Source organism: Schistocerca nitens, chromosome 1, assembly GCF_023898315.1.
Source record: "Schistocerca nitens isolate TAMUIC-IGC-003100 chromosome 1, iqSchNite1.1, whole genome shotgun sequence".
NCBI lineage: Eukaryota > Metazoa > Arthropoda > Insecta > Orthoptera > Acrididae > Schistocerca > Schistocerca nitens.
Genome location: NC_064614.1, coordinates 866,428,140 through 866,442,681, shown reverse-complemented (window position 1 = coordinate 866,442,681; position 14,542 = coordinate 866,428,140). Strand labels below are relative to the sequence as shown.

At 43.2% G+C, this 14,542-nt stretch overlaps 1 protein-coding gene across 1 annotated transcript in view; it reads left to right on the top strand.

Moving 5' to 3' along the window:
- LOC126263618 (sodium- and chloride-dependent GABA transporter ine-like) overlaps nt 1-14,542 on the top strand; it is a 357,286-nt gene that overhangs the window by 165,073 nt on the left and 177,671 nt on the right. The window lies entirely within an intron of this gene.

Sequence of the window (14,542 nt, the reverse complement as noted above, 5' to 3'; positions counted from 1 at the left end):
CGTGTACAGTTTTGCCACTGTGCAGAAGAGAAATTACGGGACGATGAAAGATTTTTTGCACGCGTTCTATTTAGTGACGAAGCGTCATTCACCAACAGCGGTAACGTAAACCGGCATAATATTCTCTATTGGGCAACGGAAAATCCACGTTGGCTGCGACAAGTGGAACATCAGCGACCTTCGCGGGTTAATGTATGGTGCAGCATTATGGGAGGAAGGATAATTGGCCCCATTTTATCGATGGCAATCTAAATGATGCAATGTATGCTGATTTCCTACGCAATGTTCTACCGATGTTACTACAAGAGGTTTCACTGCATGATAGAATGGTGATGTACAACCAACACGATGGATGTCCGGCACTTAGCTCGCGTGCGGTTGAAGCGGTATTGAATAGCCTATTTCATGACAGGTGGATTGGTCGTCGAAGCACGTTCACCGGATCTGACGTCCCCGTATTTCTTTCTGTGGGGAAAGTTGAAGGATATTTGCTATCGTGATCCACCGACAATGCCTGACAACATGCGTCAGCGCATTGTCAATGGCTGTGCGAACATTACGGAAGGCGAACTACTGGCTGTTGAGAGGAATATCTTTACACGTATTGCCAAATGCATTGAGGTTGACGGACATCATTTTGAGCGTTTATTGCATTAATGTGATATTTAAAGGTAATCAAGCTGTAACAGCATGCGTTTTCAGAAATGATAAGTTCACAAAGGTGCATGTATCACATTGGAACAACCGAAATAAAATGTTCAAACGTACCTACGTTCTGTATTTTAATTTAAAAAACCTACCTGTACCAACTGTTCGTCTAAAATTGTGAGCCATATGTTTGTGTCTATTACAGCGCCATCTATCACAAAGCGAAAAAAGTGGTCCAACTAAAACATTCATACTTCTTTACGTACTACACGAATATGTAATAAAAAATGGGGCTTCCTATTTTTAAAAAACGCAGTTGATATCCGTTTGACCTTTGGCAGCGCCATCTGGTTTCCCCCTTCAAGCTAGACAAGTTTAGTTCTTCGTAGTTTTTTCGTTTGCCGCTTATTTCGTGAGATATTTGGCCCGGTCGCGATCAGTGGCCCACCCTGTATATATACACTGAAGACCCAAAGAAACTGGTGCACTTGAATAATATTGTGTACGGCTCCTGCGAGTACGCAGAAGCGCCGCAATACAACGTGGCATGTATTCGACTTATATCTGAAGTAGTGCTGGAGGGAACTGACACCATGAATCGTGCACGGCTGTCCATAAATCAGTAAGAGTACGAGGGGCTGGAGATGTCTTCTGAACAGCACGTTGCAAGACATCCCAGATATGTTCAGTGGTGTTCGTGTCTGGGGAGTCTGGTGACCAACGGAAGTGTTCAAACTCAGAAGAGCGTTCCTGGGGCCACTGTAGCAATTCTGGACGTGTAGGGTGTCTCATTTTTCTGCTAGAATTGTCCAATTCCGTCGGAATGCACAGTGGACATGAATGGATGCAGGTGATCATACAGGATGCTTACGTACGTGTCACCTGTCAGAGGCGTATCTACACGTATCATGGGTCCCATATCACTGCATACGTCCCATACCGTTACAGAGCCTCCACCATCTTGAACAGATCCCTGCTGCCATGCAAGGTCCATGGATTCATGCGGTTGTCTCCATACCGTACACATTCATCCGCGCATGCAACTTGAAACGAGACTCGTCCGACCAGGCAACATGTTTCCAGACATCAACAGTCCAATGTCGGTGCTGACAGGAACCAGATGAGGCGTAATGCTTTGTGTCGTGCAGTCACCAAGAGTGCACGATTGAGCCTTTGGTACCGAAAGTCCGTATCGATTATGTTTCTTTGGATGGTTCGCACGCTGACAATTGTTGATGGCCGAGCATTGAAATTTGCAGTAGTTTGCGGAGGGGCTGCACTACTGTCACGCTTAGCGATTCTCTTCAGTCGTCGTTGGTCCCGTTCTTGCAGGATCTTCTTCCGGCCGCAGCGATGTCGGAGATCTGACGTTTTGCCGGATTCCTGATATTCACCATACACTCGTGAAATGGTCGTGCGGCAAAATCTCCAGTTCATCGCTACCTCGGATATGCTGTTTCCCATCATTCGTACGCTGACTAGCACCACGTTCAAACTCAGTCAAATCTTGATAACCTGCCTTTGTAGCAGCAGTAACCGACGTAACAACTGCTCCAGACACTTTTTGTCTTGTATAGGAGTTGCCGACCGCAGCGGCTTCCGCTGCCTGTTTACGTACCTCATGTATTTGAATATGCATGCCTATAAAAGTTTCTTTGGCGCTTCAGTGTATATTAAACGCCACATTTATTGAAAAACATGTAACTGTGTTGTTCCGAACATTTGCTAGATTATCATGCAAAAATTTTGAAATGCTTCATCCAGAAACTTTGGAGATTCTTGTTAACGTTTCCCAGGAGTAATGATCAATACTGACTGGAAAGATTATTCCAAGCAAAAACATCTAGTAAATATGGGCTTTAAAATCTATACCTTAAAGGCCATCACCATCTGTTCAGTACGACAGATGTTTCACAGCAGCGCGGATGAACAACTGCTCGTAGCTCGTAAGGTATGCGATTTGCAACTCAACTTTACTTTACTTTTTTTTACTGTTTTGGTCCATGCTAACTTTTCTCAGAATGTGGAAATCAAAGAGCTTGCACTACAAGACATTTGTTTCACAGGTCGAAAATGTAGTGCTCGTAGCTCTTAAGGTATTATTTTAAAGTCCATATTTACTAGATAGACTCTTTTGCTTCGAATGATCGTCGACTCAAGTCCCTGAATATTCACCATTCCTCCTCGGACACCCACCCGCCACGAATTCCTTTTCTGTGCCAGCCTCTTCATTTCAGATTAGCACTTCCAAACTACGTCCTCAATTATTTGTTGGATGTATTCCAGTCTCTGTCCTCTAGTACCACAGAACTTACTCCCTTGATGTCTTAACAGATGTTTCATCATCCTGTCCCTTCTTCTTGTCAGTGTTTTCCGTGTATACCTCTCCTCGCCGATTCTGCGGAAAATCTCCTCATTCCATATATTATCAGTCCACCTAGTTCTCAACAATTGCTTAGTCTGTTCTTTTTAGCTTTTCCCATAGTCCATGTTTCACTACCGTACAATGCTGAGATTCAAACGTACAATCTCAGAAATTTCTTTCTCAAGTTAAGGCCTATGTTTGATACTAGTAGACTTCCCTGAGCCAGGAAATCCAGTGATAGTCCGCTGTCTATGTCTTCGTTGTTCCGTCCGTCATGCATCATTTTGCAGCCTAGGTAGCAAAATGCCTTAATTTGATTTACTTTGTGCCCACCAATCCTGAGGTCAAGCTTCTCTCTTACTTTTCATTGCTTTCGTCTTTCTTCGAGTCACTCTTAATCCCGAATCATATCACTGATACCCTTTCACCTTGAATTTTAATCCCAGTCTTTAACCTTTCTTTTATTTCCATCGTTGCCTCTTCGATGTACAGATTGAACAGTAGGAGCGAGAGACAACATCCTTGTCTTACACGCTTTTTAATCCGACCTCTTCGTTCTTGGTCTTCCACTCTTATTATTTGCCCTTGGTTGGTAATACTAAATCGTATATTACCCTATTTTCTTACCTAAAAGATCATAAATAACAAATAACAAATTCACTACACCTGAGAAGGAGGAGGAATAGGATAATAGGACGTGTTAGAAAATCAAGGAATATTTTCCATGCTGTTAAACAGAGCTGTAGATCGTAAAAACTGTAGCAGAAGACACTGTATTCATATGGTTCAAATGGCTCTGAGCACTATGGGACTTAACATCTGAGGTCATCAGTCCCCTAGAACTTAGAACTACTTAAACTTAAGTAACCTAAGGACATCACACACATCCATGCCCGAGGCAGGATTCGAACCTGCGACCGTAGCGGTCGCGCGGTTCCAGACTGTAGGCCCTAGAACCTCTCGGCCACTCCGGCCGGCACAGACTGTATTACTTCCAACAAATAATTCAGGAAATATGCTGCAAGTGCTTCTCAGAGCTGAAAAGATTGGTACAAGAGAGCAGTTCTTGGCGGAACAGTCGAAAGACCGATCACTTAAAATGCCGCACACTGAACAAAAATTTTGTGATCCCCGGAGACATGATGCTAATATCGTGTAACGCGCACTCTTGCCCTGACAATGACCTCAATTCGGCGAGTAAAATCCTCTGCAATTTCAAGTGTACAATATCCAGTAGCTAAAGCCACTAATTGATGATAACGTCCTGTAGACATACATTACGGAGATGCTGATTGATACGTGTCACCTACAAACAGTCCCACATATTTTCTGTGAGACTATGTGATGTGGCGCGTGTGTGTTCCTCGTACCAGGAACGTACGAGTGCAGCCCTGTGAACAGGACTGTCGTCATCTGCGAAGACTGGATGTCCACAGTATACTTATCAGTAAGATGTGAAAGGAAGTCAAACACTTGGTCACCGAGAATACTGAAAGAAACATGCTGGTTTATGTTGACGGTAACCTGATAGAATCGTCCAAAGCCATGGTACAAATAACACCCCGCAAAACAATAGAATCGCCTCCGACCTGCAGTACACTCTCCGCACACTGCGCGTTATACGCTTCATCGTGCCGTCTGCGCACTCGATGTTTGGATCATTTGAAGAGAGAAAATCGCTACTCGTCGGACCACCCTACAAGCCCCCACTCCACTAGTGTATAATTCCTATGTTGTTTGGTCCACTGTAGACATGCGTAATAACTTACGTGAATCCATCATACAACTGTTTTTCAAGAAGTTCACACATGTGTGTGAAATCTTATGGGACTTAACTGCTAAGGTCATCAGTCCGTAAGCTTACACACTACTACTTAACCTAAATTATCCTAAGGACAAACACACACACACACACACACACACACACACACACACACACACATGCCCGAGGGGGGACTCGAACCTCTGCCGGGACCAGCTGCACAGTCCATGACTGCAGCTCCTGAGACCGCTCTGCTAATCGCGTGCGGCTTTTCAAGAAGTATCGAAGACATTCAGCCCAGCTGTCAATCGTGTGATTATTGACACAACATGTTTCGGGACAACATTATCCCATTGTCAAGTGCAAGAAAACAAGGAAACCGATAAAACATTCCTCCTTATATCGACAGATATGTAAGGGTTACAGACGTCCATAGTTGTAACCTATCTTATATTTTTTTATGCCATTAGGTCTCATCATAACTTAAAACTCACCTGCACATGTGCATTGTCAACTCAAATCATAAAACATGAAACATCACAAGCCGGTGCATTCACCGTTCCTGAGGTACAGTTGCAAGCTGAAAGCCGCTGCGGTCACCTACCAATGATGATATTTAATTAAAATCTGATGTTCAGCATAAACGATATTCTGTCATAAAATCTTTGAGAAATACCTGTCTGGTCCTAGCCCATTCTAATTTAAAGCTTCCTCTGCGCTGCAATTTGAACGGAAATAGCAAGCGAAAATACTGTCACTAGGTAAAATACGTTGGTGATTGCTTCTCAAGGAGGATATCGCCAAAGTGCGCTCAGAAATGCATTTTAGAAACTTCCGTCCTATCATTTCAAAAGCCAACGCATACCTCTTTCAAGGCACAATAAATTTCTACCTCCTCTAAATTTTGTAGCAACCACACTTTTTCTTCAAAGTGCAACATTCTCATGCTTTCTTTTATATTCCCCAAAGAACGCTGCTCAATCTTGAGTTACATTGCTACAGCTGACAAGCCATTTAATCTCTTATTATGCTCTTTAAATCTAACTTTAAAATTCCGTCCCGTCTGTCCCACGTATCTCGCTTCACAATCCTGACGTTTTACTTCATATACTCCCGATTTTTTCGTCTAGTTCCCATCTGTGTCGATCTTATACCTCAGCCTCTGTCCTAATTTGTCGTCCATCTTGAAAGCAATTTAAATCCGTTTCTCGTTAAAGAACCTCGCTAATTTATGTGAGATGGTCCCCAATACGGCATGACTATATTTGGCTGGATTTTAATTTTTTTGGTGAGTACAATGCCTAACGGCGCAATCCAATCGATTATCAAACCCGCGTCAAAACAATTTTCTAACGCTATTTGTCTACGGGTTTTCACTTCCTCATTATTGTTTTCCGGACTTAGAGGCGTGGAATTAGACCTGTGCACCGAATTTTTGGGGGTGGCATGAGGACTTGGTGGATTATAACTATGGGCGTCTGTCACTCTTATTTGTCTGTCGGTATGAGGATTGTTTCATCTGGTTTCCTTGCTTTAAGCACTTGAAAATGGGATGTTGTCCCGAAACAAGTTGTGCCAATAATCACATGATGAACAACTGGGCTGAATATCCTCAATATTGCTGAGGACTTGCAGTTTTATGCGCCACTGTGATCAATGGCCTTTCGCGAAGTATCCCCCTCCAAATGTCCGTTGCATGTCCATTAGCAATATGAGCTGAGATGGACCGGGACGCATTGATGTCAGTCATTCTTATAGAGTTCGGTTGTCATTGACAAAAAAAAAAAAATGGTTCAAATGGCTCTGAGCACTATGGGACTCAACATCTGAGGTCATCAGTCCCGTAGAACTTAGAACTACTTAAACCTGACTCACCTAAGGACATCACACACATCCATGTCCGAGGCAGGATTCGAACCTGCGACAGTAGCGGTCGCGCGGTTCTAGACTGAAGCGCCTAGAACCGCTGGGCCCCACCGGCCGGCTGTCATTGACAAGACAACACCCAACACCAGCCCGTATCAATTAGGATCTTTTTACGAACACTGGTTCGACAGTCCGCATTTTTGTACCAACAAATCTGGCAACACGATCCACGGCGTGGTCATGGGCACGGCCAATGACGACATCTAGCCTCTGCGTCAACTCATCTCAGTATACAACCGACTGTCACTTACAGATCACTTCTCTGTTACAACTCACGTCAGCGATGGAGCTTCACATGACCCTCTGGTACCAGTTCTACGTCAAAGCGAGCAATGTGCTCTTCAAGTGGGTACATATTAACTCTTCGACTACCAACGGGACAAATGTCTCCAACGATAGGTTATTAGCGATCAGTTTGAATTGGCTATCTATCCGTGTCCCGTGGTAAAGGGGATTGCCAGAATTCTTATAATTATGGATTTTTACCTGTAGGTTGTGCAACCCTCGATTTTCATTGTTAACCTGCATTTCCGTATTGTCGCATCCAGTTAGTTCGCATTAGTTAGGTAGGCATCCCAGTCACCACATGCGCAAATCGGGCTGCCTTCCTGGACAACGTGTCAACGAATTGCACCCACAAATTGATGTTTGTGATGAGGCAAACGATGCCCATATCGTGCACACATGTAGTGTTAATTACAAACGTGGGAAGATGCTCTCTGTCCAGTGATGTGTGTCTGGGGTCTGTACATCTTGCGGTTTCTGCCCAGTCGTCTTCTGAAACCCAGAAATACTGATAAATAAGCCTGTATCCCTCTTCCCCATCCCTAAACAAAACACGGCGGGAAATACTCTTTTCATATTGTTACTTCTGACTATGACATTAATTAAAAAAATATACATTAATGTAACTGAAATGAAATTGGTAGTCGAAGGGTGTGGAAAAGTCCTCGTCTACTGCACTATAGTAGGCCATGGGAAACGCCAACTCTACAGATTGATGCCAGGACCAGTTTGATATTTCGAAGCCAGACCCAATTAACGCAACGGCAATGGAATTCGTAACACTATTACGATGCACGCGTGGTGTATACAGATGGGCTTGTGTCTATTGAACGCGCTGGTAGTACTTATTGGGTACCCCGAATTATACAAGCCGGATCCACACTCTACTAGTATGACAGCCGAGCTGATTGCCATTTTGGGAGCCTTACTACTCACACAGACGACCAAAGTGCACACAGTAGCCGTCATCTCTTGTAGTTTGTCAATCATACAACTGATTAAAAACCGCCATAATAGTTGTACCAATCCACAGTTGCAGCAATTGTCGACGTTGCGTTCGATTGCAGAGGAACTGTCATAACATCGTGATGGTATGGATGAAAGGCCACTCTGGGATACGTGTAAATGAACAATTAGATGCTTAGCGAAGTAGGCGTCTCTTCATGGAGCTATTAAATATATTTAACTACCTCTCACCGATGTGGTACCCTCGTTCAGAAAACGGGTGTAATCGGACTGGTAAGAGGGATGGTTAGGGATAGTAAAATCAAAGGCAGTCACTACGCACTGATTCATTCACGATTCCAAGAGTACCGTGGTAAAATACGGCACAGACATCAAGGAGCTTCACGACAGTCATAGATCGGTTGAAACTTAATCATTCGAAGTTCAGGAAACTGTCGGCTCAACCTAGCGTCATCCTCTGTGTTTGCGGAGAGGAAGTAGATCCAAACCATATATTTCTACAACGTTCTCGGAATACGTTTCACATAAATGTACTTGCAAGTAAACGTCGGGCCCTTGGTTATCACTTTCCAAGAACCCTCGAAACCTTGTTAGCATCCAACGATATTGCCAGGGAAAGAGCAGTGCTCCGTTAATTGTCTATATTGTGTATCTCTGAATACTAGTGTAACTATACCTGTGGCTGTAACGCCCAAATCTGATTCTTGTAAACTGTTTGCCTGTTCTGTTTAGGCGGTACTTACAGAACTGCAAAAATATTTAATTCTCTATCAGCAGCTTTTGAAACAATTCTTGCAGGACATACTAAAGAATGTTTTATGTATCGATTCCTCCGTCTCTTCTTGGTAGAACAATTCCGTATTTAAGGCTGAATAACAAGTAAACTACTCTTCCACTGAACCAGTAGAACACAAACGATTCACTCGTCGTGAATTTAGATACCTAGTCATTAATACGGACTGAACTGGGAATATCCCAAACGTGAACCAAAGACGACTTATCATTTGTTACTGTGTTACCTTACCAGTGGGAGTTTCGTAGCATTCTACCCCTGTGTATCCTGTGTTACATTTTCGTCTTGTTTGCTCTTTTCAGCATACTGTATTTGTTAAGCTTGTTTGATGTCGGAATCAATCCTTTAAGTCTACGTAACTTCGTACCAGAGTACTATGTAAACTGTCTACTTTGAATTGTCAAAACAAACTGTAATTTGCAACAAACATTTCCAGTGTTGAGATGGTTGTAGGGGCACATACCGAAAGCCAATAAATTTAAGAATAAGTGCCTGCCCAACAGTGAGTTGCCACAGACGTTCACGCCCGCCGTACGCTACAGTTAGTGAGGGCTACCTTTCGTCTTAAGTGCCCTAACCGTTTGTAAAATAGTGTGCATGACGTGCCGAAGAGGTGGTCTTGATAAACACTATAGCTTAAGTGGGGCCAGTAGCGCCTTAATTTTTTATTGAAATTATGGGGCCGTCCAAAGGTTACAACAAGTAACAATATATTGTTAAGCATGCAACCAAGAACGCACTTTATTTTTCTTATCTGACTACACTTAAAACATCCCCATATCGATTTAAAGGGGGTACAAAGGAGTGTTCTCAGGCAAGGCAAAATAACTGCTGTGTGGAGCATGCGGTAGATTCTGAGAAGACAGTTCCTGAATCGTTGCAGCAAAGTCCAGAATCTGGAAGATGAGCATAGTAATAAATAAGAGAAATCTGTCATCTGTAGCGACTTCATAAGACAGATTGGCTGTTTGTCCAAATATATGCTATATATTCACTGATTCATGCCTCTCTGAATTCGCACTGAGGGTTGAGGTTTGAGCTTCTGTTTGGTTGGAGAAGACGTATGCCGCCGTTCTGCAGACGGACTGTTGCTAGGTACGACGGTTATCGCTGAAACAACCTATTTTCGCATACATCGTTTTTCTCCCCACCAGTTTAACCTGATCGTTAAAAACGCTCAGTATAACCTGTTTCTGAAATAATCGATTTTCGGTTTTTATTTCTGTTATTTCCTGTAATAAACTTAGAAATCGAGCGAAGATGGAAAAATCTTGACCCGCTAAGTTTCAAGAGACAAAGAATCAAAACATTAAATTAAATGGCAAATAAAAGAAATCTTAGTCCGTCCATCGTTCCCTGCATTTCTCGGAAAGTAATAAATGATTAAACACGATAAAAATCTCAAGTATTCTCCTAACGATTCTAATTTTTCGAAACTTGGCGCAGAAATGATGTTCCGATCGAGGAACATGCCACTATTTGAGCGTTACGTACTGTGAGAGGTAAAGGGGTTAAAACTGCGGTTGAAGAACTTTGTTGTTAATGTGCCCATTTTCAAGGGCTACAAACGGATATAGGCCTATTATACAGACACAGGCAACAGATCAGCTACCAGGTGGGGGAAAGCCCTGCACAGTGCACGTATACAACTACCTTAAGCCATAACACACAGCAAAAGGGACATTATTAATAAAGGTGTGCTACAAAGACACCCAGAACGGAGGCGACTATGGTGAATAATTTCCGTAGTTCAAAATGGTTCAAATGGCTCTGAGCACTATGGGACTTAACATCTGAGGTCATCAGTCCCCTAGAACTTTGAACTACTTAAAAGTTAACTAACCTAAGGACATCACACACATCTATGCCCGAGGCAGGATTCGAACCTGCGACGGTAGCTGTTGCGCGGTTGCAGGCTGTAGCGCATAGAAGCGTTCGGCCATTTCCATAGTCCGCAGATCACTAAATTGGTCGCAGATGAAGGAATCATAATGGAGAGAAAAGTAGAAACCAGTATTCCTTCATTCCTCATCCTTTTTTACGCATTTCGGCACAGGCCATCATCAGAATCCTGCTTTTTATCTGAACCAGGATTCTGATGACGGCTAACGCCGAAACTCGTTAAAACGGATTAATAACTGAAGGAATTCTGGTTCCTAGTCTTCTGTTTTACAGTTCCTTCGTCTACGACCAATTCAGGAAAGTGCAAACAAAGCAAGTTGATTACGGACATTATCATCTCAGAAATTTTGTACCAGTTCTTATGCCATGTGTTCGTTGCTCTTTTCTGCTGGCATTGTTATTAAAATAGCACTAATCTCTCCTCCCATTTTCTACAATAGTGCAATATTTCAAACCAATGCAAATTTTACGAATAAAAATTACTCCGTATCTAAAAAGATTTATTTAAAAATAAAGCATTTTAGCACCTGTCGGTTTTTTTCCATCCCTAAGCCTGTTGCTATCTGCTTCATAGTGATGCAGTCCAGCTCCATTATCTGTTAAAATATCTGTAATTAAGATGAGTTTTTCGGTATTATGTCTTGCCAAAGGATGTCCAAGTCTTTCGACGCCTCGTATTCTTCATTGACCAGTACCTGTGGAATCTCCGTAACAATACGTGAGCGGGTCCTACACTGACTTTAGACGCTCTGACTGGAATTTGTAAAGAAATACATCTGCTGTCGCGAATTAAGGTGTCTGCGGGTCCTCAGTAGTCATCGGAAACGGCTGTGACGAGACGACCATTGCAAGGACCATCAACGACTAAAAAGTTTCTTTTTTCATTTCAAATAGTGTCAACTTGATCGCTTAATATCGTGCGTTTTTTTTTAAATATTAAGGCGTTTCGGTTACTGTCATCGTCGGATCAAAACTCATAACTTGTAAACATTTCCCATTTTAATATGAAGTGCAATTGTTTTTAAAGCATCTACTTCCTCTTAAATTCGTCCTTAGCTCGCTGCTTTCCTGGCTGCAACATTCGGCGGCCGGGATCCTCATTTGATACTACGCACCAGTTGCTCACGCCTCGGAAACATCAGGAGAGGTAAACAGTGGCTTGCTTAGCTTCTTTGGCGCTGAAGCGACGCCTGCGGTGCAGGGGGAGGCGGCACGGAGAAGCCCGAAGAGCCGTATTACGAAAGACAGTACACGCCTCGCGAAACCTTGTCACCGTGTTCGTCTGCAGGTTACGAGGGTCGAGGTCGCGAGACATAAATTACGGGAGGAGTACCTATATACAGAGCGTAGTCCCAGGTTACATGTATTACCACGCATTGTGCACGAAGCCAAAGTCCCCTCGCTCCTATTTCAGCAGCAATTCATTTAGTCGGAGCTGGTAATCATTTTCCACGTAAAAGCAAGCTGCTGTCTGGTCACTCTTTCATTAATCTCACCTTGCGCTCTGCACGAATCGTTGTGTGAACCAATCTGAATCATGTGCTAGGCGTGTAACGGTTCAACAGTACTAAATTTCTCCCCATGGGTTAACATTGGCTGTTCAATAGAGTGTCTGCCGAATCGAATCCGAAGGTGAATAAAGCCAGTTCTGCAAGTATCCTCCTGATTGTCACATACGAAGTGGGAAATGCTTGACATATATATATATACGTGACTTTTGGAATTCGGTGTTTAAGTCAGAAAGTATGTTTATTACTGCGTTAAAATTTGTGGAGGATTGTGCTGTTTGTCGGGAAACGTTTTATTTTGTAAAATAGTTTTGGAATCAAATCCATATATCTCTGATAATTCGTTTAGCACTTTATTAACTATCCATTGCACACTTAAGTTTATACACTGAAGCGCCAAAGAAACTGGTATAGGCATGTGTATTCAAATACAGAGATATGTAAACAGGCAGAATACGGCACTGCACTCGCAACGACTGTATAAGACAAAAAGTGTCTAACGCAGTTGTTAGATCGGTTACTGCTGCTACAATGGCAGGTTCTTAAGATTTACGTGGGTTTGAACGTGGTGTTATAGTCGGCGCACAAGCGATGGGACACAGAATCTCCGAGGTAGCGACGAAGTGGGGGTTTTCCCATACGATCATTTCACGAGTGTACCGTGAATATCAGGAAACCGGTAAAACATCAAATTTCTGACAGCGCTGCGGCCGGAGAAAGATCCTGCAAGAACGGGGCCCACTCGTGTAACCTTGATGACTGCACGACGCAATGCTTTTCGCCTGGGTCCGTCAACACAGACATTGCACTGCTGATGACTGGAAACATGTTGCCTGGTCGGATGAGTCTAGTTTCAAATTGTATCGAGCGGATGGACGTGTACGGATATGGAGACAACCACATGAATCCATGGGCCCTGCATGTTAGCAGGGGACTATTCAAGCTGGTGGAGGCTCTGTAATGGTGCGGGGCGTGTGCAGTTGGAGTAATGTGGGCCCCGTGATACGTGTAGATACGACTCTGACAGGTGACACATACGTAAGAGTCCTGTCTGATCACCTGCATCCATTCATGTCCATTGTGCATTCCGACGGACTTGTGCAATTACGGCAGGACAATGCTACACCCCACACGTCCAGGATTGCTAGTGGCTCCAGGAATACTCTTCTGAGTTTGAACACTTCCGCTGGCCACCAGACTTCCCAGACACTAGCATTATTGAGCATATCTGGGATGCCTTGCAACGTGCTGTTAGAAGAGATATACACCCGCTCGTACTCTTACGGATTCACGGACAGCCCTGCAGGATTCATGGTGCCAATTCCCTCCAGCACTACTTCAGAAATACGTCAAGTCCAAGCCACGTCGTGTTGCGCCACTTATGAGTGACCATGGGGGCCCTACACAATATAAGGGAGGGGTACCAGTTTCTTTGACTCTTCATGTATAACTGTGAAGGGGTTATGATATTACCGGCACGTTAATACACTTGCGTGGGACTAACAACTTAAGAAACGAATGATATTGCGTTTCCGGCAAGTCTGGTCTATACAATGCAGGTGAATGCGGTCAATATACCTTACATCAATTCATTGCAGTTGCTATTTCGTTTTCGTTTTGAATTGTTTTGTTTCGTTCGACACTGCATATAGGAACACACACAAGAACAATTGCTTAGCGGACCGAGAATGTCACGCAAAATACAATTATAGCTTCATGTGAGGGTCAAAGTCTGTGTCACGCAACAGAATTATTTTGAGCGTCACATTCTTTTTTGTAAAGACGACTGCAAAGTGGAAACATTCCCCAGCAATGGTACAAGATGATGAAACAGTATTTAGTAAGGAACAAGAAAGATCAAGGGACAAGGAAAAGCTACAAACTAATATTTGGAAACATTTTCGGTGCTAAATGGATGACACAAGCGGATGCTTGGATTTCGTCCAGCAGACTTTCTTTCATTGAATGAAAACGCAGTGACTGGTCAAGAGTTCTTTCTAGCCAGTTCATCGTAGAGCCAAGAAGACATACTAAAGCAAATTGAACTTCGGCGTTTATCACCTCCCGCAAGTCCAGTTCATTGTTATCATGATATGGCAAAATCTTCAGCCAAGAAACAGAAGGCATTGCTTCTTAGATCTCCATAAATTATGATAAAAGACTGGAAAAATAAAGAAATAATTCTTCTCAGACAGACAGGTCGAAGAAACATCAGATTAAGCAGAGCCTACATCTGAAAGTTGAATCATCGGAGTTCAGGTTCATCAGAATCCCCCAAAGCAACAGATGAAGATAATAACACATCTTGTAAACCCTGCAAGGTTACACACGGCGATCTAGTATCGGCAAAAGTTGATGACTGCATTCAGTTTCAATGCAATGGTAGG